This window comes from Dendrobates tinctorius, unplaced genomic scaffold (assembly GCF_039654945.1).
Source record: "Dendrobates tinctorius isolate UK_male_01 unplaced genomic scaffold, ASM3965494v1 ptg000011l, whole genome shotgun sequence".
Classification (NCBI taxonomy): Eukaryota; Metazoa; Chordata; class Amphibia; order Anura; family Dendrobatidae; genus Dendrobates; species Dendrobates tinctorius.
The window spans coordinates 45,432,078-45,454,308 of NW_027361679.1; positions in this window are offsets into that span (position 1 = coordinate 45,432,078).

The following is a 22,231-nucleotide window of genomic DNA, read 5'->3' on the forward strand; positions in this document are numbered from 1 at the left end:
GAGATCAAAGGGGAGGCAATATACAAATGGATCACAACGCATAAAGTTCAATTTCATGATTAAGCCCATTTGGCACCAAACTGTCCAGTGTAAAAATCCACCTAGACTCAACCCTCGACATACTCTTAATGTAATCACCACCCCTCGGATTTTTTCGAACCTTTTGAATACCAAAAAAAGTGGACCCCATACTTGTCTTGCCATGTTTCTCCATGAAATGGCGAGACAGCGGGTGTCCTAAAAATCCCTTAGAAATATTATCCAGGTGTTCTTTTATTCTCTCTTTGAGTTTTCTTTTTGTACGACCAACATAAAACTTATTGCAGGGACATTTTACTATATAAATAACCCCCGTAGAATGGCATGTTAAGTTGTCCTTGATATGGAACATCTCAGTTTTTTCCATATTCCAAAAGGAAGTCTGCGTGATTCTCTTGTTTTTCACCCGCACACAACATGAACAATTGCCACACTGGGTAAAGCCCCCAATAATGTTGGAATGTTTCCCATTTACTTTGCTACCATTTATCAAACCCTTCTTCTGGGTGGGTGCTAACAAATTGCCAATATTTTGGGCCCTTCTATAGACGAACCTGGGTTTTTCAGGTAAAAATTCCCCCACCAATTTATCTTTCTTTAAAATAGGCCAATATTTCTGAATGATCTTAGTAAAAACTCTGGGGTTATTGTGAAATTGAGTAATAAAGGGTAGTTTGCCAATTTCTTGTTTAATATCCGGAATAACCAAGACCTGTTTCTCTCCATTGATCAACCTGCTCCTAGAGGCCGATTTTGCTGAGAGTCTTGCTTGATCTACACTGGATGCATCATACCCTTTTTCTACAAATTGAGCTTGTAAAAAACTAGCTTCAATATCAAAATCACTATCCTTAGTACAATTGCGTCTAATGCGCATGAATTGGCTCTTTGGAATGTTTGAAAGCCACAAAGGGAGGTGACAACTGTTCATATGAATATAACTATTACAGTCCACCTCCTTATGGTAACATTTAGTAAAGATGGAGTTATTTCCACAAAAATATTAAGATCCAAAAAATTTACATTGATGGGACTGATATTAGAGGTAAATTCTAGGCCAAACGAATTATCATTAATCTCCTTCAAAAAAGAGTCTAAACTAGTCTGGGACCCCTGCCAAATAAAGAGCACGTCATCAATAAAGCGCCGCCAATATAATAATCCCTCTCTTAAATGGCCATCATAAAAAATATTAGACTCCTCCCACCTTCCAACAAATAAATTTGCATAACTTGGGGCAAATTTTGTGCCCATAGCCGTGCCCCAAGTTTGCAAATAAAACTGATTGCAATAAATAAAATAATTATGTTTTAAAATAAATCTCATACAGTCTACTATAAATGATATTTGAATGGGGTTAAAAATTTTAAATTTATGAAGGAAATAGTCAACAGCATCACACCCTTTCTCTTGGTCAATAACAGTGTACAAGGACTTAATATCCAAAGTACCCAAAAAACAATTGTGAGCCCACTTCACCAATTCCAAACTTTTGATAGTATCTCTGGTGTCCTTTAAGTAAGCCGGGAGCCTAGACACACAAGGTTGTAAATGCGTATCTACATATTCTGACAGATTTGCAGTAAGACAATTAATCCCAGAGACTATCGGTCTTCCTGGTGGATGGCTGGGATTTTTGTGAATCTTAGGAATGTGGTAAAATACCGCTAAACTCGGTGCCCTATTGTTAATAAAACAGAATTCCTTTTTATTTAAAATACCCTAAGCTTTGCCTCTATGGGCCAAAGCATCCAGTTTTTTAACAAAATAAAAAGTAGGGTCACCAAATAATTTTCGATATGTGACATTATCACTGAGAAGTCTTAATGACTCCTCATGATAACTTCTGCGATCTAAAACCACAATACCTCCCCCTTTATCTGCCCCTTGAATGACAATATCATTATTATCTTGCAGGCTAACTCCCCTTGCGGGGAGCTGGGCTTTTTTGCAAACGGGAGGACGCTCCTTGGTTTTGCTCTAGTTCAGAGACTTTTCTTTTCAACATTCTTCATTCAAAGAACAATACGATTAGCCACAGCCAGTCTCCGCAACAGTGAGTACTGTTTCATTGTCATTTTCAGTTTGTTTCACAAACTCACCACACAGCGTTTAAGCGCGGCCACTTTCAGTTCAGTTGCTTTTGTTTTTTCAGTGGCAGATAGCACACTACTTCTGCCAGGTGTGCCAGCAGCTTATCCATTTGACTGTGTATTTGTAGCGCCGGTGTGTGTTTGTTTCTTTGCAATTTTTTCTTCTTAGTGTGCTCCACACTTTGGCTGCTTGTCATGGCTACATCCTGTTTATGCAAAGATAGGGAATTCCGTCTCAAACTCATCAAAGAGCATGTTGTTAATAGTCACACTGAAGTTACGGGCTCTGTGAGAGGTAGAACTATTTTAAAATCTTTAGAAAAACTCTTGCATGATGAAATGAGGGACCTTTGGGAGGTTGCATCTCTAGAAAAATATTTAGAAGTAAATAAAATCCCTAGGGGTCTGAGGGTATATAAGACCCTTGCTGGCGATTTTGGGGACCCCTCTATATTCAAAGAATGGGATGATATGTTTAAAATGTTCTCCAGAAAAATGGTTCAATTCATCATTGACAAGAGAAAATTAAATCTTCTTAGTGTTGGTAGAGAAATCACTAGATATTTAGAGTGTTTGAAAGATTTTGATCATCTAGATGAAATTCAAGAATTGGCAACCAATATTACTAACAGACTTCAATTAAAAGAGAAGGAAATAAGACAAAAGAAAATGAGAAAATTTGAGAGGGATGAAGTGCCTTTTTTAGGCTATAATATTTCTAGACAGTCTGTCAATTCCTTTATTGATATTTCGTCACAATCCCTCTCAACAACCCAGTTTGTGGTACTGGATGAATATAAAGGCTCTTCATCTCAGATTCCAGTAGATACCTCACCAGTCTTCTCCACCTATGCTAATTCTAACTCCACCCAATACACCCCGATGTCAATTAACATAAGGAGCCAACAGCTACGGGATGACACTCCTGAACTTCCTGTAGTTAGGGGGAAGGGGCCATTTAGCTCACGGCATACCACTCAAGTGCTGGATGTCTATACGCCTAGGGACACGAGTATTCCTATTAGTAATAGGTTTTCGCCCTTATTGTCAGAGGGCGAAAACCTAGATACCCCGTGTGGAGCAGGCCTTCCTCCAGTCACGAGCAGAGACCCACCCCCTCTTTTGGACACCTCCAGGACATCCATTGGGGAGGTGCCTGGAGGCAAAGGGGGAAGTAGAATGGGGAATTCTCTGAACCATAACACTTTAATACAAAGATCATTTCCAAGATTCTTGGGTTCTAAAAATATGGTATCTAGGAATCTGGGTAATAGTAAAAAAACTCAAGCTTTAAAGAACTTGAATAAAGGACCAATGTTTTCTAAAAGGGGTGGTACTTCCAAAATTAATTCAAATTTTTTTCAGGTCCGAAATACAAAGTCAAGCGTGGTAAGAGAGGAGGGAGGAAACTCGCCAAAAAGAAAAAGAACATAAGTAGTCATAGTCAAAAAATTTTTAATCTTAGTTCATACACTTTGTCCACTAAAGAAGAATCCCTACTCCAAAAAGGTTTAAAGTTTGCTCCAACTACAGAGCCTGTTCCGTTCAACCTATATGTGAGCATGAAAAAATTCCTTCGGAATTTGGCTTTTAAAAAATATTTTTTAAAAAAACAAATGGCCGACTTCCATCCATCTGGTACGGCCCCAGTGAGTATATTCACACATCATTAGCAAATCCTTCAGTGTTTAATCCCATCAGTGAATATTCCAATGCTTTTTATACATTTGAGACATTGGTTTCTATGGATATTAGAAAAATGAAGAATAGGAACCGTAGATTTGTTCCTCAGAATCTCTCTGGAGAAGAGAAGAGGGCCTTAGTTAGCCTGCAAGATAATAATGATATTGTCATTCAAGGGGCAGATAAAGGGGGAGGTATTGTGGTTTTAGATCGCAGAAGTTATCATGAGGAGTCATTAAGACTTCTCAGTGATAATGTCACATATCGAAAATTATTTGGTGACCCTACTTCTTATTTTGTTAAAAAACTGGATGCTTTGGCCCATAGAGGCAAAGCTTAGGGTATTTTAAATAAAAAAGAATTCTGTTTTATTAACAATAGGGCACCGAGTTTAGCGGTATTTTACCACATTCCTAAGATTCACAAAAATCCCAGCCATCCACCAGGAAGACCGATAGTCTCTGGGATTAATTGTCTTACTGCAAATCTGTCAGAATATGTAGATACGCATTTACAACCTTGTGTGTCTAGGCTCCCGGCTTACTTAAAGGACACCAGAGATACTATCAAAAGTTTGGAATTGGTGAAGTGGGCTCACAATTGTTTTTTGGGTACTTTGGATATTAAGTCCTTGTACACTGTTATTGACCAAGAGAAAGGGTGTGATGCTGTTGACTATTTCTTTCATAAATTTAAAATTTTTAACCCCATTCAAATATCATTTATAGTAGACTGTATGAGATTTATTTTAAAACATAATTATTTTATTTATTGCAATCAGTTTTATTTGCAAACTTGGGGCACGGCTATGGGCACAAAATTTGCCCCAAGTTATGCAAATTTATTTGTTGGAAGGTGGGAGGAGTCTAATATTTTTTATGATGGCCATTTAAGAGAGGGATTATTATATTGGCGGCGCTTTATTGATGACGTGCTCTTTATTTGGCAGGGGTCCCAGACTAGTTTAGACTCTTTTTTGAAGGAGATTAATGATAATTCGTTTGGCCTAGAATTTACCCTAATATCAGTCCCACCAATGTAAATTTTTTGGATCTTAATATTTTTGTGGAAAATAACTCCATCTTTACTAAATGTTACCATAAGGAGGTGGACTGTAATAGTTATATTCATATGAACAGTTGTCACCTCCCTTTGTGGCTTTCAAACATTCCAAAGAGCCAATTCATGCGCATTAGACGCAATTGTACTAAGGATAGTGATTTTGATATTGAAGCTAGTTTTTTACAAGCTCAATTTGTAGAAAAAGGGTATGATGCATCCAGTGTAGATCAAGCAAGACTCTCAGCAAAATCGGCCTCTAGGAGCAGGTTGATCAATGGAGAGAAACAGGTCTTGGTTATTCCGGATATTAAACAAGAAATTGGCAAACTACCCTTTATTACTCAATTTCACAATAACCCCAGAGTTTTTACTAAGATCATTCAGAAATATTGGCCTATTTTAAAGAAAGATAAATTGGTGGGGGAATTTTTACCTGAAAAACCCAGGTTCGTCTATAGAAGGGCCCAAAATATTGGCAATTTGTTAGCACCCACCCAGAAGAAGGGTTTGATAAATGGTAGCAAAGTAAATGGGAAACATTCCAACATTATTGGGGGCTTTTCCCCGTGTGGCAATTGTTCATGTTGTGTGCGGGTGAAAAACAAGAGAATCACGCAGACTTCCTTTTGGAATATGGAAAAAACTGAGATGTTCCATATCAAGGACAACTTAACATGCCATTCTACGGGGGTTATTTATATAGTAAAATGTCCCTGCAATAAGTTTTATGTTGGTCGTACAAAAAGAAAACTCAAAGAGAGAATAAAAGAACACCTGGATAATATTTCTAAGGGATTTTTAGGACACCCGCTGTCTCGCCATTTCATGGAGAAACATGGCAAGACAAGTATGGGGTCCACTTTTTTTGGTATTCAAAAGGTTCGAAAAAATCCGAGGGGTGGTGATTACATTAAGAGTATGTCGAGGGTTGAGTCTAGGTGGATTTTTACACTGGACAGTTTGGTGCCAAATGGGCTTAATCATGAAATTGAACTTTATGCGTTGTGATCCATTTGTATATTGCCTCCCCTTTGATCTCTCCCCTTGCATGCAGGGCTCTTCTTTTTTTGTCTCTTTTCTCTATATTAATAAAAGTATCTCCCCTTGCTTTCTTGGAGTTAAGAAGGACTGCCCCTTTGGATACTAATTATTGTTGGAATTTTAATTATAAACTGAAATATTTTTGGGGGGCGTGGAGTTTGTGTAATTTGTAATAGAATTGTTTTTAAGCAGTCTGTACTTGGTTTTAAATTATTTTATCTGAATAAAGTTTAGTTCATTCATTGATTTTTAGTAACATTCATTGTGAGGGTATTATGCCATATAATTGGATATGTTTGCGCTATTTTTTATGTGGAGGCAGGGGTATATAAAGTGTGGGCGGTAGTGCAAGATCCATACCTTTGAGGAAGGGGGACGGCTCCCCCAAAATGCGTCAGGATTGGCCCTTGCACATTGCCGTCTCGTACGGACTGGTGACGTCACCACCCACAATTCACGCCCCCCGCCAGTTACGCCCCTTGCTCACCACACTACTGCTCGGCGGCGCCATCGGCCGTGGCTGTCTGCCGCTCAGGGGGACGTGCTCCCTTGCGGGGAGCTGGGCTTTTTTCAAACGGGAGGACGCTCCTTGGTTTTGCTCTAGTTCAGAGACTTTTCTTTTCAACATTCTTCATTCAAAGAACAATACGATTAGCCACAGCCAGTCTCCGCAACAGTGAGTACTGTTTCATTGTCATTTTCAGTTTGTTTCACAAACTCACAACACAGCGTTTAAGCGCGGCCACTTTCAGTTCAGTTGCTTTTGTTTTTTCAGTGGCAGATAGCACACTACTTCTGCCAGGTGTGCCAGCAGCTTATCCATTTGACTGTGTATTTGTAGCGCCGGTGTGTGTTTGTTTCTTTGCAATTAAATCTACAACTCATCTCAAGGAACAATCCCTCATACAGTTTTGTCAGCCTAAACTAACTTTAACTTATAGCACTCAAAAGATAACTGCAATAAGAAACACATTTTGATTAAAACAATCACTTAAAGTTTACAAAAGTAGCAAAGCATAAAGCCTATAAAACTAGTACCGCTGTAACCATACTCACCCAAAAAACAAAGGCATCCTATCACTTTACCTGCCTCGGCCGACTCTTCCCAGCAGCGTTGTAGGTGATTGTCAGGTTTCTCCTTGTCATGCACATAGAGAGAAATATGTCAATCATCTGCATCAACACTGGAAAGAGTTAGCCCAGGGTAGTGATGGGTAGTGATGGACTATTTTGGTTTCCATCTATAGGCTGTGCCAGGATTTTCAAAATGTATTTCCCCAAGCACCAGAGCATTTCAGAGAATCTCTTGGCTGCAATCATCCAGCCAAGCTCCAATTCCTGTTGCCCTTCCTTTGGGCTGCATGAATCGCCTAACAGGTTCCTTTAAAGGTCAAAAACAGCCCCATTGCTAAGGAGTTACTGACTAAAACATGACTACTAACAATTTCAAGGTGATGTTTAGAGAACCTAGCACCAGGTGAAAAGGGACCAGATTAAGCTCATATTTTATTCCTGTTGCTCCCATGACTATTCCAGTTTTTGTTTTATTATAATCTGTCAGGACCATGTGAAAATGTGCAAACAATGGCATATTATTGTAATTGTAAGCATATATTTAATACTTTTATAGACTGATTCACTTTTAAAGACTTCATTTTAAAAGTGATATTTTCAGGCCAAATTATCTTAGCCCTTGACTATATTTGCATGACCATGCAGTTTTGATGGATTTGGCTGCCTCATTGATGGTAATAGCTAAAGTGTATCTCTGTAAAATCATGATACTCAAAGACTGTATAAGCTTAATTTATTTAATGGATTTAAGCAATTTACAAAATGTTAGTTATGTTTCATTGGCTGGTACCCTAGACTTTATACATTTCAACAGTCAATCAAGATGGGTATATTTTAACGAGCATACGTCAATCTAGGGATGAGCAGTCTTAATGGAACATTAGAATTTATCTATAATAGTTTTCTCTGTCATTACAAATCTGACTTTTGAACCAGGAACAACCAGCAAGTTTTTTCTTTTATATCAACTTTATTCTTGAACTAGGTGAATGTGAGACATGATTTGTTAAATCTACCAGAAGGCATCAGCCCAAAAAGACTTCTTCAGACAGACTTGGCTTAATCAACTAGCAGTTTCCAGCAGAATCCCAGACTTTAGTTTTTAGCCCATACACAGGGATGTGGACTTCCTATGGTCACACTCCCTGTTGCATGAATGGAGTGGCTGCTAGAGCAAGCCTGAAGCAAAAGTAGTCTAACTAGCTGGGCCAACAACCAAGAAAAGAATCCGTCACAGAATCAAGAAACAAAATCATAGGTTACCAGCTGTGGTCAGATACCAGATGGTCAGTCAAAGCACTTTAAAGCTAACTGGGGTCAGAATCAGGAGGAATTTCAGAGAAAACATGGTCAGAGTCACTAGTTGGGTCAGAATCAGAAAAATAGCATAAGTAAAATCTGTGAAGCAGGAGAAATCGAAGCTGTAATTGACAATTCCCAGGACAAGTATAATTTAAATAGAGTGTGGTAATGCCCCAGTAGCCACAGTTGAGAGATGATTACATCTGAGAACCCACTCAACTATTCTGCCGATAACATTACTCTCTAAATGCGAATCTCTGCTAGACCTGCATTTGAAATCAGCAACTAAGGCAGAATAAACTAGAGACAAGCCATCACTTTCAGAATGGTGTTAAGTTGGGATGAGGGGATCGATCCGAAGAGGATCAAGTTTGAATCGAATTTCCTGAGATTTGTGATTTTGTTCAAACTTAAACATTTTGGGATTCAGAAAAAAACACTTTCTAGGCACCATTTCCCACGCTGCTGAAGCAGACTAATGTTGTTTTGCGTGGCTGTGCTGGCTTTTCCATAATGCTCTGCAGCTGTGGAATCTAGTGGAATATCAAATCTTGTACATTGGTGGTCAGTACCTAGGTCATCAGAGATCAGTGGTTCCTAGTGGAGAACAGGGCTGGCAGGTTGTACCATGTCGTGTCCTGTTGTGAATTTGCTTTCTGGCCTCCCTCTGGTTATTACTGAAGGTAGTGGAGCTGTTCAGATTGACAGAGGGGTTGTGAGTTCTCTTTCTGGACTCCCTCTGGTGGTTACTGGAGGTAATGGAGCTGATCTGATTAACAGAGGCTTGCCACCTGATAATGAGAACGACGATTGGAGATCTGGGGTTTCAGATTGGGATTTAAGACAGCCGACTCCCTCTATCCCTGCTGTTTTTTTTCTGCCTCCTGAGGTCTGATGTTTCCAGCTCAGTCCCTGCATGTTCAGCTAAGCGTTTATTTGCTATTCTGTTTGCAGTTGATCTGCTTTTGTCTATCTCAGTTTTGTGTGGGTCAGCCAGCTCCGGCTGGGGCTGTGCTGAATCACCATCCATATGTTACTGCTTGTGCCAGTTTGTTTTTGTCCCTTATTAGATTGGCCTCTTTTTGCTCTGCATTCAGAATACACCAGAGTGCTGATATAGTGGGCGAAGTCGTGTGACTTGAGTGTTTTTGCATCAGACGTGTTGAACTTTTTGCAGGGGTTTTTGCATGATTGCGGACAGCAGCTTTCCTTTCCGGTCCTGTCTAGTCAGTGTGGGCCCCATCATTTGCTCAGTCTATTTTCCTGCCTGCGTTTGTGTTTTCACCTTGTCTCACCGACAATATATGTTTGGGAGCTATCTATTCCTTTGGGGCCTGCTCTGGGGCAGTTTAGATTTCCCCTTTCTTGCTTTAGGTTTAGTTAGCTCTCCGGCTGTGCTGAAGCATCTAGGATCATCGTAGGTACGCTCCACAGCTACTGCTAGTTGTGTGGATAGGATCAGGGGTCTGCAATCCGCTTAGTTACCAACGTCTCTGGTTTTCTGTGGCTTAGCTTGGGCTTGCTCTCCTCCTCGGTGACCCATTCATAACAGTGTCCATCACCAAGTTCCACTAGACAAGTGGAATATACATATTATATTGAAATTTCTTTCTCTCTCATAAAGATGGAAGGGAACAGATAAGGTAATAGAGTTTATTATAAGCATTCATAACTTTACAAAGGCTGATCAATAATGTAATTTTAAAAAATTGTGTTACTCCATAACACATGTGATTTTCATAATTTTACAACTTTTGCTTCTTGATGTTGTAATTTCAACATTGAAGAATGAAAATGGGATTTCTATTGGCAGTGTAATTGTAATTAGGTAGGGCCAATTTTTTATGTTTACTAATACATATTTTTATGGCTATTGTTTGGTCTGTTTTTTATTAGCTCTCTGATTTGTCCAGTTAAATGTAAACATGTTTCCCAATTACCGGTATTTTGTTGTACAGGGAGATACTGTGCACTACTGTGGATGTCAGGCATTGACATGGTGATTATTCACAAAAGCCAGAAGACATGTAATCAAAATACAAAGTCATTGTCATTATCAAAGAATTCAGACAAAAATCAGGAAGCTCCAGGAATGGGTGAAGGCCAAGGCATAGAAATTTAAAATAACAGGAGAACACCAGACTTTAGAGGGTACCTGTTGTGACAGCATTACTTTATCACATACTGAAGTCCCACAAGACAAAAGAAGATAAAGGAAAGTTAAGCTGAATGTTGGCAAGTAGTGAATAACACAAACAGAAAGAAATGGACAGTAAGTGTACAATTCAGTTTTAACAAATGGGCATTTTGGAGTGAAATACTCTGAATTCATTAAGTGGTGCAAACCACTTAATGAATTTGGCATATCTTCTCAGAGACATCTGGAGTTGCATTTCTGGAATAAAAAAATGTCACCACTATTGATGAATATGACGGGCAGGCATTGTCAGGCCCCGGCCCGACCCATATCCTCCCCAGCTCTGCCCAGGAAGGCTATACTATGATTAGAAATTACCTAAAGTATTCATATATTATCTCTATTAGTGTTTTTCATTGAATTAATAAAACATATATGCTAAGACACATGAAAAACCTACAGTTGAATGAACAGCAGTATTACTTTAAGCACCAGTGACACAAAAGTAAATTTATCACTTTTTTGCCCCTCAATCACTTACACAGTAAGGTAGGTGAGTGTCACATTGGGTGAATCTGGCAGCTTTTTCAACCTTGGAGTTGTGGGCAATTTGCCAGTAATGAAGATGTATGAATGCTTAATGCAGCTTAATGTAATAGGTGTCATAGCTATAATTTATAGAAGCTCTTTCTAAAGCATTAAATTCATTTATACTCCTTAAAAGCTACTCAATCCTAAGGACTAAGTTAGTTCGGTAGGGTTCCTCTCCTGGATTAAATGATATATAAATTGTTAACATATCCCAACTCATCCATTAGTGCATGTGAAAGCAATAAATGTGCCAAACCAGCAATAACATGATCGGGGAAAGTCATTCTGGTCATTAGGGCTGAAAGCTTTTCATTTATGACCCATGGTGAAAAAGAGAATGAAAGCTGTAAAACAAACTCCTCTGAGTGATGGCAACTAAACGGCACGCTATATTATCCTGAAATGAAAAGAGAATTAAAATATAGTTTACATTTTAAAAATGAGACAATGTTAGGTGATTTACAGAGCAGTGTAACCCGGAACTATTTAACTTATTTACTCAAGGACTGGTTATTTTTCCAGGTAGAGCCTATCGAAATGACTTGTATGAATGTTTCATGCAATTGTAGTTTTAGGAAGAGCTAACTGTCCTAAGACCAAACAAAATAATAATAAAATTTGACTTTTAAGAAAGTAAGGAATATATATATGAATGAGCACATGTATGAAAATAAGTTGTAAATCAATGTGCTTTAAGTTTTGTATACTGGGTTAGAGTGTTGTCATTGTTACATTTTTTCCCTCCCAGTTTACCATTCTGGGCAATCGCTTTGAGTTCTAAAGGATTGATATGTGTGTATGTCTTATCGATTACATTAATCATGGCCCACAATCATTAAAAGCGGCCTATGGTACTGCTCTGCATTGATGAAAGTGCCATTGGGCCCCCTCAGACACACAAGCCAGGTAGGACTGTAACTACAGCATCTTTACATTTACAACCATTATTTCATTGATTTCGATTTTTGGCATCCTTTCTCTGCTTTTTGTTGTAATCCTCCATTACTGTGTTTGCACTGCAATTATAGACTTGCTTTCCCACTAGGAATCCATTTGCACCGTCAGGATTGAACCATCGGAACATATCCAATTTTGTTTCTGATTTGGCACCCATTTTTCATTTTTAGAGTCTTCCATTCAGACTATCAGTGTAAAAAAATAAATAGGTTTCACCAGCATCATAAGGGTTCTTTATCCTGGCTGAAATAAAATCCACGTATTGGCATACATATGGGTCATTCTTGTGAAAAACTACTGAAAAACCCACTGTGTGGAGTTTGATCTAGCAGTTTCAATAAAAGAGCCCTTTCGATGTTGCAGAAGCCTGCTTGTGCTAGGTCTTACCATTACATATAGTTCAAGACATTTTTTTATTTTAAAATAAAGTATCTTTCCTGAATCCAGTGGAGCTTGTCCTTTTCCCTTCAGCCAGTTTTCATTTCTTTTTTTGCTTTGATGTTTTATTCCACTGTATACTTTTTTGTAGTAAAACTTTAATTTTTTAAAGAGCTGTTTAATTTACCTTGTAATGTATTGGAAACACTTTTGTGGCGTGGGTGAATTAGAGCAAAAACAGCAATTCCACCATTGTTTTGGGGACTTAATTCTCTAGAATTCACTCACTGTACAGTTAACCTTATTCTTCAGGTCAGTGTGACTATGATGATCTCAAATTTAAAAAGTTTTTAAATGTTTTATTACTTATAAAAATAAAAAAAACTTTATTGCAAATGATTAGTTTGTAATACCACTTTCTAAAAGCTGTAATTTTCTTTTATTTTTCTGTCGTTAGAAATGTGGCAGGCTTGTTTTTTTTAGTTGAGTTATTTTGCTTGTTTTGTTTTTTTGGGATACTGTTAAGATGTATGTAATACTTTTTCATCATTTTTCACTAATTTTTTTGGTGTGTACTAGGGTAATAAAAAAAAAAGTAATTCTCATTGTTTTTTCCTTTATACAATGAATACCATACAAGATGCAGCAATACTAATTATGCTTTTATTTCCACTGTCCATCTTTTCTATATGGTCAATGAGGTTAACTTAAACTTACACATTTTGAATGTGTTTGGGGTGTTTGATAGCTTTAACTTTTTTTTTCAAAGATTTCTGTATTGCATTTTGCTCTCAGCATTCTCACAATCACTTTAGTGGTAGAACATAAATTCTTTTAGAATTAGATTATTTTAATTCTCACCTAACAGCATTGTATATTAAAAGATCTGCTATGGAGAAAACTTTTTTATATTGGTGATCAACTCTAACACAGAAAAACAAATAATATAGGATTAGACATAACCTGTCTGTGAAAATGTAAAATTTCTAGTGTTACTGTTAAATAATTACAATAAGCTACACTGCAAAAAAATGTTGTGCATTTACTCCTTATTTAGCTACTTTTTACTAGTTGTTATGTGGTAGTGCTCACTATATGTAATAGACACAATAGCTAAGGTCATCAACACTTTTACATGGGCTGTTCATACAAGAAACAAAGCATAATAATTTTGATATACAAAGAAGGGAGGGTCTTATCTCCTCCTTTCCCACCCACAGTATTTAAAGCACACCTCCATTTTCTAAGAAAATTACTACAGTGCAGGACTCTACAGTATGATTGCTTTTCGAAATCACTTTGTTAGAGATGTTATCTGTTAATCTGCAACACAGAGCATCCAAAGTCTGTGTTGTTGACTGCACTAAACTAGTCAGCATCCTGCTAGATTACTATCTGAAGTGCAGAAATAAGAATCAGGATTTTACAGCGCTCATTCCGCTATTGAAGACTGTAACTAAGAGTGATGAGAAGGACGCTATCTGAAGCATAAATCACAGGTGGCCATGTTGTGGATTAAAAGGAAAGACCTCGATTCAAGTGATTTTGAAAAACAAAAATACGTAGAAGTCCTAAACTATCATCATTTTTGTTTCTGCCTTCCCAAGTTTTCCATTACCTTTGGGATTATTACTTTTTTTATTGTTACTAGTACAGGTGAAAAGGTAATGGATCTTGTAGAGTTCTGCAACACTTTAAGGGTATCGCATGAGCCATAAAAATATCAAAAACAAATTTAAGGCAAATTTATTAATGTATTTACCCCAGTTTTATTGAATGACTACTGTGACGCTAGTCACTTCTCATGGCCAAGCCGTTTGTCGGAGTGGTCAAGGAGTCCAAGGTCAGGAGCCAGGAGGGTACGTCATAAACAGAAGGAAGAGACAAATGCATAGTCAGGTAACGTTCCAAGGTCATGGTACCAAAGTCAGGCAGCATATCAAGCAAACAGAACACAAGGAACAGGAGAAAACAAACCTCACAAGATGAATGTATGTCTGGCAGTGGTCTGGGAGAAGCTGCTCAGTTAAGTAGGCAGTACAATTACACAGGATACTGAACACCTGAGATGGCTGATGCATCCCAGTCACAGATTGGCTAGTTGAGCTTTCAGTCAACACACTGACAGCTCAGCACTCCCCTGTACCAGATTGAATGGCCATGCTGTCCATCAAAGTACTGACAGCTTCAGCACACCCCTGCACCGGATTGGATGGCCAAGCTTTCATTAACTGCATACCAGACACCCTGAAGGGTGGAACCGTGATAGTACACCCTCTTCTAGGGAGGCCACCGGACCTCCAGGCTTCCCAGGAAATTTTAGATGGAAGCCCCTGACTACCCGATCGGCCTTCACATCTCGAGCAGGGACCCAGGATCTCTCATCTGGTCCATATCCCCTACAGTGGATAAGGTACTGGAGGGAATTACAGAACCTCTGAGAATCCACAACCCTCTGAACCTCATACTCCAGGCAACTACTGAAAATGGAGGAGGTGGGGAAGAAGGAGACAATGCAGAAGGGACATACTCATTTAATAGGGATTTATGGAATACGTTAGGGATGGAGGAAGCTTTAATCTAAATGCCACAGGATTGACCACCTCTAGGATCTCATATGGACCAATAAACTTTGGACCCAACTTCGCTGACAGCACTTTAAGTTTAATGTTCTTAGACGACAACCAAACCTTATCTCCAATCTTAAAAACAGGACCAACCGAATGTCTTCTATTCGCCTTTCAATTTTGGCGAATCTGAGCAGTCTCAATATTCTTCTGAACCTCCCTCCAGACATACCCAAGTCTCCGTACATCGACCTCCACCCCAGGGCATTCAGAACTGATCCTAGAAAATTCACCAAAATGGGGATGAAAATCATAATTACAGAAGCATGATGAGGTTCCTGTAGATTGATTTATTTGACTGTTAAGCTGGAGTCACACATAGCGACTTACCAGCGATCCCGACAACGATATCAACGTGTCAGGATCGCTGGTAAGTCGCTATGTGATCGCTGGTGAGCTGTCAAACAGACAGCTTCACCAGCGATCAGCACAGTGATGCCGTGCGCCCGGCATCGCTGTGTTCGTTAGCGCTGATGCCATATCCCTGTAAAAAAATAGAATTAAAATAAAAAATATTGTTATTCTCACCTTCCGACGTCCCGTGCAGCCATCCTGCCTCTCTTCACGCTCCGGTCCCAGTAATCCTTTGCAAGAATGACCTCGAGAATGTCATGGTCTCGCGGCAGCGCGACGTCTCGCGGTCATTCGTGCAAAGGATCACTGGGACGGTGGGATGGCAGTGCGGGACGTCGGAAGGTGAGAATAACAATATTTTTTTTATTATTTTTTACAGCTGATCGCTGGTCTCCCGCCTGTCACACGCAGTGATGCGTGCTGGCCAGTGGGAGACCAGCGACGAAAAATATGTCCAGAGGTTTCTTGCAGCAATCAGCGATACCGGCAGGGGGGCCGGTCGCTGATCGCTGTCACACACAGCGATCTCGCTGTGAGATCGCTGTTTTGTCACAAAAGTTGTGACTCAGCAGCGATATCGCTAGCGAGATTGCTATGTGTGACTCCCGCTTTAAAAGCAAACTCAGCGAGAGGTAAAAATGAAGACTAGTCCTCCTGTCGAGCTGCCACGAAGCATCTTAAAATTTGTTCCAAAGATTGAGTTGTCCTCTCTGTCTGACCTTTGGTTTCAGGGTGATAAGCCAATGAAAATGACATGTCAATCCCTGGTTTACTCTAAAAAGCTTTCCAAAATTTAGACACAAATTGTGCTCCCCTATCACACACAATGTTCAGACGGATCCCATGTAGCTTTACAATATGATAAATAAACAACCTGGAGAGTGTCTCTGCATTAGGTAATCCTGACAAAGGAACAAAATGAGCTTGCTTGCTGAATCAATCAACTAACACCCAAATAGCAGTTTTCCCATCAGACAGAGGCAAATCTGTTATGAAATCCATGGACACATGAGTCCATGGTCTCTCAGGAACAGGCAATGGAGCCAATTCCCCAGCCGGCCGGCTATGACTGACTTTGGCGCGTGCGCAGACTTCACACGCAGATACAAAATCTTTATGCATGGATGACCACCAAAAGAGTCCAGCAACAGCTTTCCTTGTGGCAGTAACCCCAGGATGACCACTTAAAATGGAATCATGAAATGGAATCATGAAATTCCTGTAACACCCGCAATCTTAGGTACACAGGCACAAATAATTTTGACTCCAGGGAAGTGGAAGGAGCTAATGACTGGACTTTACGAATCTCCTCTTCCAATTCCGAGGTTACCATAGACACCACATTACCCTGAGGAAGAATGAAGGATGGGAGTTCTGGAGGAGAAATGGAATCTATACTGCGAGATAAAACATCAGCTTTAACATTCTTAGACCCAGGCCTGAATGTAATAGAAAAATTAAACCGAGAGAAAAACAAGGACCATCTGGCTTGACTAGGAGTTAACCTTTAATGTGAGCCAGATGGTCCTTGTTTTTCTCAGGGACCCAGTGACCACCTTGTGAGCTAATGGTGTCATGTCAAGGGTGATGACTTGAATGGGTCTTTCCAATCTGTCCCTAAGCCTAACTTCAGAACCAGTCCCAAATCAATAGTTAGCAGCAGACCCACAGTTAATAAACGCCAATATTGATAATACCTGGTTCTCGAAGGAAATCATCGAATTTATCAGTACTTTATCAGAGGAAGAAAAGGTGCCTGGGAGACTGGGTGACCTCCTCGGCCATCATCCAGACTCAGACGTTCTCCCAATGGTTTGATAACTTGAGGACAAGTTGTGTAATTCTTAAGAAAATGTCCAGAGAAACCACAGTATAGACAAAGTCCAAGATCTTGTCTCCGTCTTCTCTCCGCAACTTGTACATGTGGCCTGTGGCATGTCACTCATGGATTCTGTGGTCCATTCATATGGCCTGAATCATGGCCTCCATCAGAGAACATGGAGCGTCATGGAGTACCAGAGCATCCTTGAGTGTCTCGGAAAGGCCTCTTTGGAACTGGCACCTGAGAGCAGCATTGTTTCATAGAACTTCTGTGAACCACTGTCGGAACTCAGTACAGTAGTCCTCAACTGTGTGACACCCCTGTGCCAGGATCATGATCTTAGCCTCCGTGACCTGGATTCAGGTTCATCAAATATCAGACCTAAACTGTCCAAAAAACGTATCAACAGAAAACCATTCTGGGGCTTGTGGGAATAAAGAAAATGCCCAGGTCTGAGGTCCCCCTCGCAGTAGGGACAGAATTATTCATGATACCCTCCCCTGATGCCTGGGGGTGCAGGGTAAAAAATAACTTACAGCTCTCCCTGAATACCTTAAACTGGTCATTCTCTCCCAAACATTTCTCAGGGAGGGACATAACAGGTTCGGGAGAGGCCAACTGTACATCAGAGGGTACTTGTTAGGCGTCGGATTCCTGCAGTGACACAACAGGAATCCAGAGCCTCACACGCTGCTCTGCAGCAAGCCATTCTTGAGGCTAAGTCCCTCTGCCGCTCCACTGAGCATGCTCACGAGACAATCTCCCATTGGAGGTCGGGAGTCACATGCTCAGGTCCTTCTCCAGATCTGATTGGTCCATCTCAGAGATCTGGAAGGTCCCAGCAGCGCACGGCTATAAAAGGCCCCCATGGCCGCTCTGCCATGCGCTAGTATAGACTCTTCTTGCTAGATGTGTGAATGGTGGTGGATGTATGACTCTGGTGACTGACTTATTAAGATTCCCCTCCCTCTGATATTACGCATGTGGATAGAGAACTAGGAAAAGAGTCACCACCAGTCAGTGGCAAGCCACAGGCTACTGTGCACACCGCACCTCTACACTAGCGTCCGGTGGTGTCACGTCTCGGCACTATCGCATAGCGGCTGTGTCTGCCGCCATGCTGCATTCAGCAGCACTTACCGGCGTCCACAGTAGTGATGCCGCATGCACAGTAGGTCTAGACAGACACTGACCCCATTCTTGGGCCCGTGTTCTGTGACCGGATACCATGCGTGCAATTTCGCTGAGACCTGGGAGTCTAACAAGATCGGCGTTTATGTTTATGTTACAGCGCCTCTGTGAGCTAACAGAGTCCGCTCTGCACACATCGGGTGACGTTGAACCCGTGCGCATTATACCGCCATATAGCGCGTCTGTCATTAATTAGCAGCAGTGTTAACACCTACTGCACGGTGGACCCCGAGCGGCGAACGCACTTTATTATTTATTTATTTAGTGCATTCTGCCGTTCCTAACATTATACTAGCACCAGGGTCTGGCTAATAATGGCGGACCAGCAGCAGCTACAGTGGTCCATTCGGCAGCTGGAGGGCAGGTTGGCAGCCCTCGAGAGTTCCACTTCAGTTGCAGATGCTGCTGCGGTCGCTGCCCAGACAATTGCAGAGGCTGTCTCCCGGGCGTCCATGTACACGCCCATGCCGACAATTTCCCGCCTCCCATTGCCAGATAAAATTCTGGTGACAGCGCCACCTGTAGGGGTTTCGTGAGCCAGTGCTCTATCCAGCTCGAGTTACTGGCCGCGCAATTCCCTACAGAGCGGGCTAAGGTGGGATTTATCGTCTCCCTCCTGTCGGGCAGGGCATTGGAATGGGCTATGCCACTATGGGAGCGTGATGACCCTGTAGTACTGAGCACTGCTCAGTTTCTAAAATCACTAAAGCAGGTCTTTTTGGGGCCCCGGGTCACTCACGACACCTCTCTCCAGTTACTTGTGTTAACGCAGGGACCCCTGTCGGTCAGTCAGTACGCCGTCCGTTTTCAGACACTGGCTTCTGAACTGGAGTGGCCTCATAAAGCACTCATCCCTGTGTTCTGGAGAGGGTTGGCTGAGCATGTCAAAGATGCTTTATCTACCAGAGAGGTCCCCAAAAGTCTGGAGGAGTTGATTGCAATCTCATCCCATATTGATCTCCGTTTTACGGAGCGCGGGCTGGAGCGTACTCAATCCACACAGAAGCTTAGGTTGGCACCTGACTTCTCTGAATTTCTTGAACCCCCTGATCTGGAAGTTTTACCTCCTGAGCCCATGGATGTGTCTCGTACCGGTCCTAAACCGCGCCCGGCACATGGCTCCACATGCTGCTACCTGTGTCGACAGTCTGGCCACCTGGCTAACAGGTGTCCGCAGCGATCAAAAAAAGTTCACCTCCAGTAGTAGTTGGTGGGGATCTACCTAACTTGAAAACTTTCTCCTCCAAACCGGTATTCCGAGGGACGTTAGACAGTAGAGCTTCCACCTGGGAGGTAGAGGTCACAGTGGACTCTGGGGCAGAAGGAAATTTTATGTCTTCAGCCTTCGCCCAAAAGCACGCTATTCCACTGGTGCCACTTCCTCACCCCGTGACCATCAGGGTTGTCAACGGATCTATCTTACCATCTCAGATTACCCACCAGACAGCAACCCTGGGGTTCTCAATCTCCCCGTCTCATCGCGAGATGCTGTCCCTGCTCATTATGCTAAAGGGCTTCGACCAGGTGCTTCTCGGACTCCCCTGGCTCCGTTGCCATTCCCCTCATATAGAGTGGTCCTCGGGGAGTATACTGGGCTGGAGCAAGGACTGTGTGGGAAGGTGCATGGGGGGCAGTGTCCAAGTAGCCTCTGCGGAGGTGCCCACGGATCATTCCTCGCCCCTCACTGGGAATATGAGGCCCATGGTTTCGGTCGTCCCTGAGCCAGTGCCGCTGGGCAAGACCTTTGTCCCGCCTCACCTGCGGTCCCAGGTTTTCGCATGGGCACACGCGTCCAGGGTGGGTGGTCACTTTGGTTACAAGCGGACCACAACTCCTGGCTAGCTCTAATTGGTGACCACACAGGGCTCGGGACACTAAAAAAATACATTTAGGCATGCGCCTCTTGTGCTCAGAGTAGCTCCTCTAAACAGAGGCCGGCTGGGTTACTGTATCCCTTGCCGGTGGCAGACCGGGCAATGGAGATCCGCGACGGCCTGGGTCGCACCCCACAGGTCACTCAAATCTCTAAAATGAGTATGAAGACGCCCACTGACACACATCGGCGCCCCGCTCCTGGCGACTTAGCCATCCCTGACGCCTTACATGTGTCCCTTCGCAAACCTGTTCACATGTCCCGGTTTTTCAAGTCATCTGTCGGGGCATCAGACTTGTCTTTGGATGAGCCTGAGGCCTACGCCTCTGTGGGACACAAGGTGGTACGTGTCAAAAAACTTTATTTGGTGGGTTGGAAGGCTCATGAGGGAGGGGGCCCTAGGAAGGGGGGTAATGTTAGGCGTCGAATTCCTGTAGCAACACAACAGGAATCCAGAGCCTCACACGCTGCTCTGCAGCAAGCCATTCTTGAGGCTAAGTCCCTCTGCCGCTCCACTGAGCATGCTCACGTGACGATCTCCCATTGGAGGTCGGGAGTCAAGTGCTCAGGTCCTTCTCCAGATCTGATTGGTCCATCTCAGAGATCTGGCAGTGCACGGCTATAAAAGGCCCGCATGACCGCTCGGCCATGCGCTAGTATAGACTCTTCTTGCTAGATGTGTGAATGGTGATGGATGTATGACTCTGGTGACTGACTTATTAAGATTCCCCTCCCTCTGATATTAGGCATGTGGATACGGAACTAGGGTAAGAGTCAGCGCCAGTCAGTGGCAAGCCATAGGAAACTGTGCACACCACACCTCTACACTAGAGTCCGGTGGTGTCACATCTCGGCACTATCGCATAGCGGCTGTGTCTGCCGCCGCGCTGCACTCAGCAGCACTTACCGGCGTCCGCAGTAGCGACGCCGCACGCACGGTATGTCTAGACGGACACCGACCCCAGTCTTGAGCCCGTGTCCTGTGACCGGATACTGTGAGTGCAATTTCGCTGAGACCTGTGAGTCTAACAGGTTCGGCGTTTATGTTTATGTTACAGCGCCTCTGTGAGCTAACAGAGTCCGCTCTGCGCACATTGGGTGACGTTGAACCCGTGCGCATTATACCGCCATATAGCACGTCTGTCATTAATTAGCAGCAGTGTAAACACCGGGTGGACCCCGAGCAGCGAACACACTTTATTATTTATTCATTTAGTGCGTTCCGCTGTTCCTAACAGTACTGACGTCACAGCCACTACAGTGAGGGGCTATGGGAGGCTATGGGAGGTCTTCGTCAAGGTCTTCATCAAGTTATTTATCTGACCCTGTAACTGATATTGCAAAGACTCCAGACTCTGGCAATCCTTCGCCAGATCCTGAGTCATCTGAATCAAATTCGCCACCAGGTCACAAAGCGTGTGAACAGGATCCATACTGATGAAAAAGAAAAAAGTAGTGGCCAGATGTACTATGGTGCTGGCCACTTCTCACGGCCAAGCTGTGAGTCGGAGTGGTCAAGGTGTCCAAGGTCAGAAGCCAGGAGGGTACGTCATAAACAAAAGGAAGAGACAAAAGCATAGTCAGGTAACGCTCCGAGGTCAGAGTACTGGGAGGTTAATGGATCAGGACTGAATGGGTTAAACAGGTTGATGGTCAGAATGAAGTCCAAAGTCAGGCAACAGATCAAGCAAACAGAACACAATGCACAGGAGAGCACAAACCTCACAAGATAAATGCATGTCTGGCAGTGGTCTGGGAGAAGCTGTTCAGTTAAGTAGGCATTGCAATTATCCAGGATAGTAAATACCTGAGACAGCTGATGCCTCCCAGTAGTAAAGTAAAAAGACTGTCAAAGGAGCGCTAGGAACAACAGGACACAGATGTTATTTCATAAGACTGTAACCCCGTCTTCATCAGGTGGCAGTTTTCCGACGCCTCCCAGTCACAGATTGGCTAGTTGAGCTATCAATCAACACACTGACAGCTCAGCACTCCCCTGTACCAGAT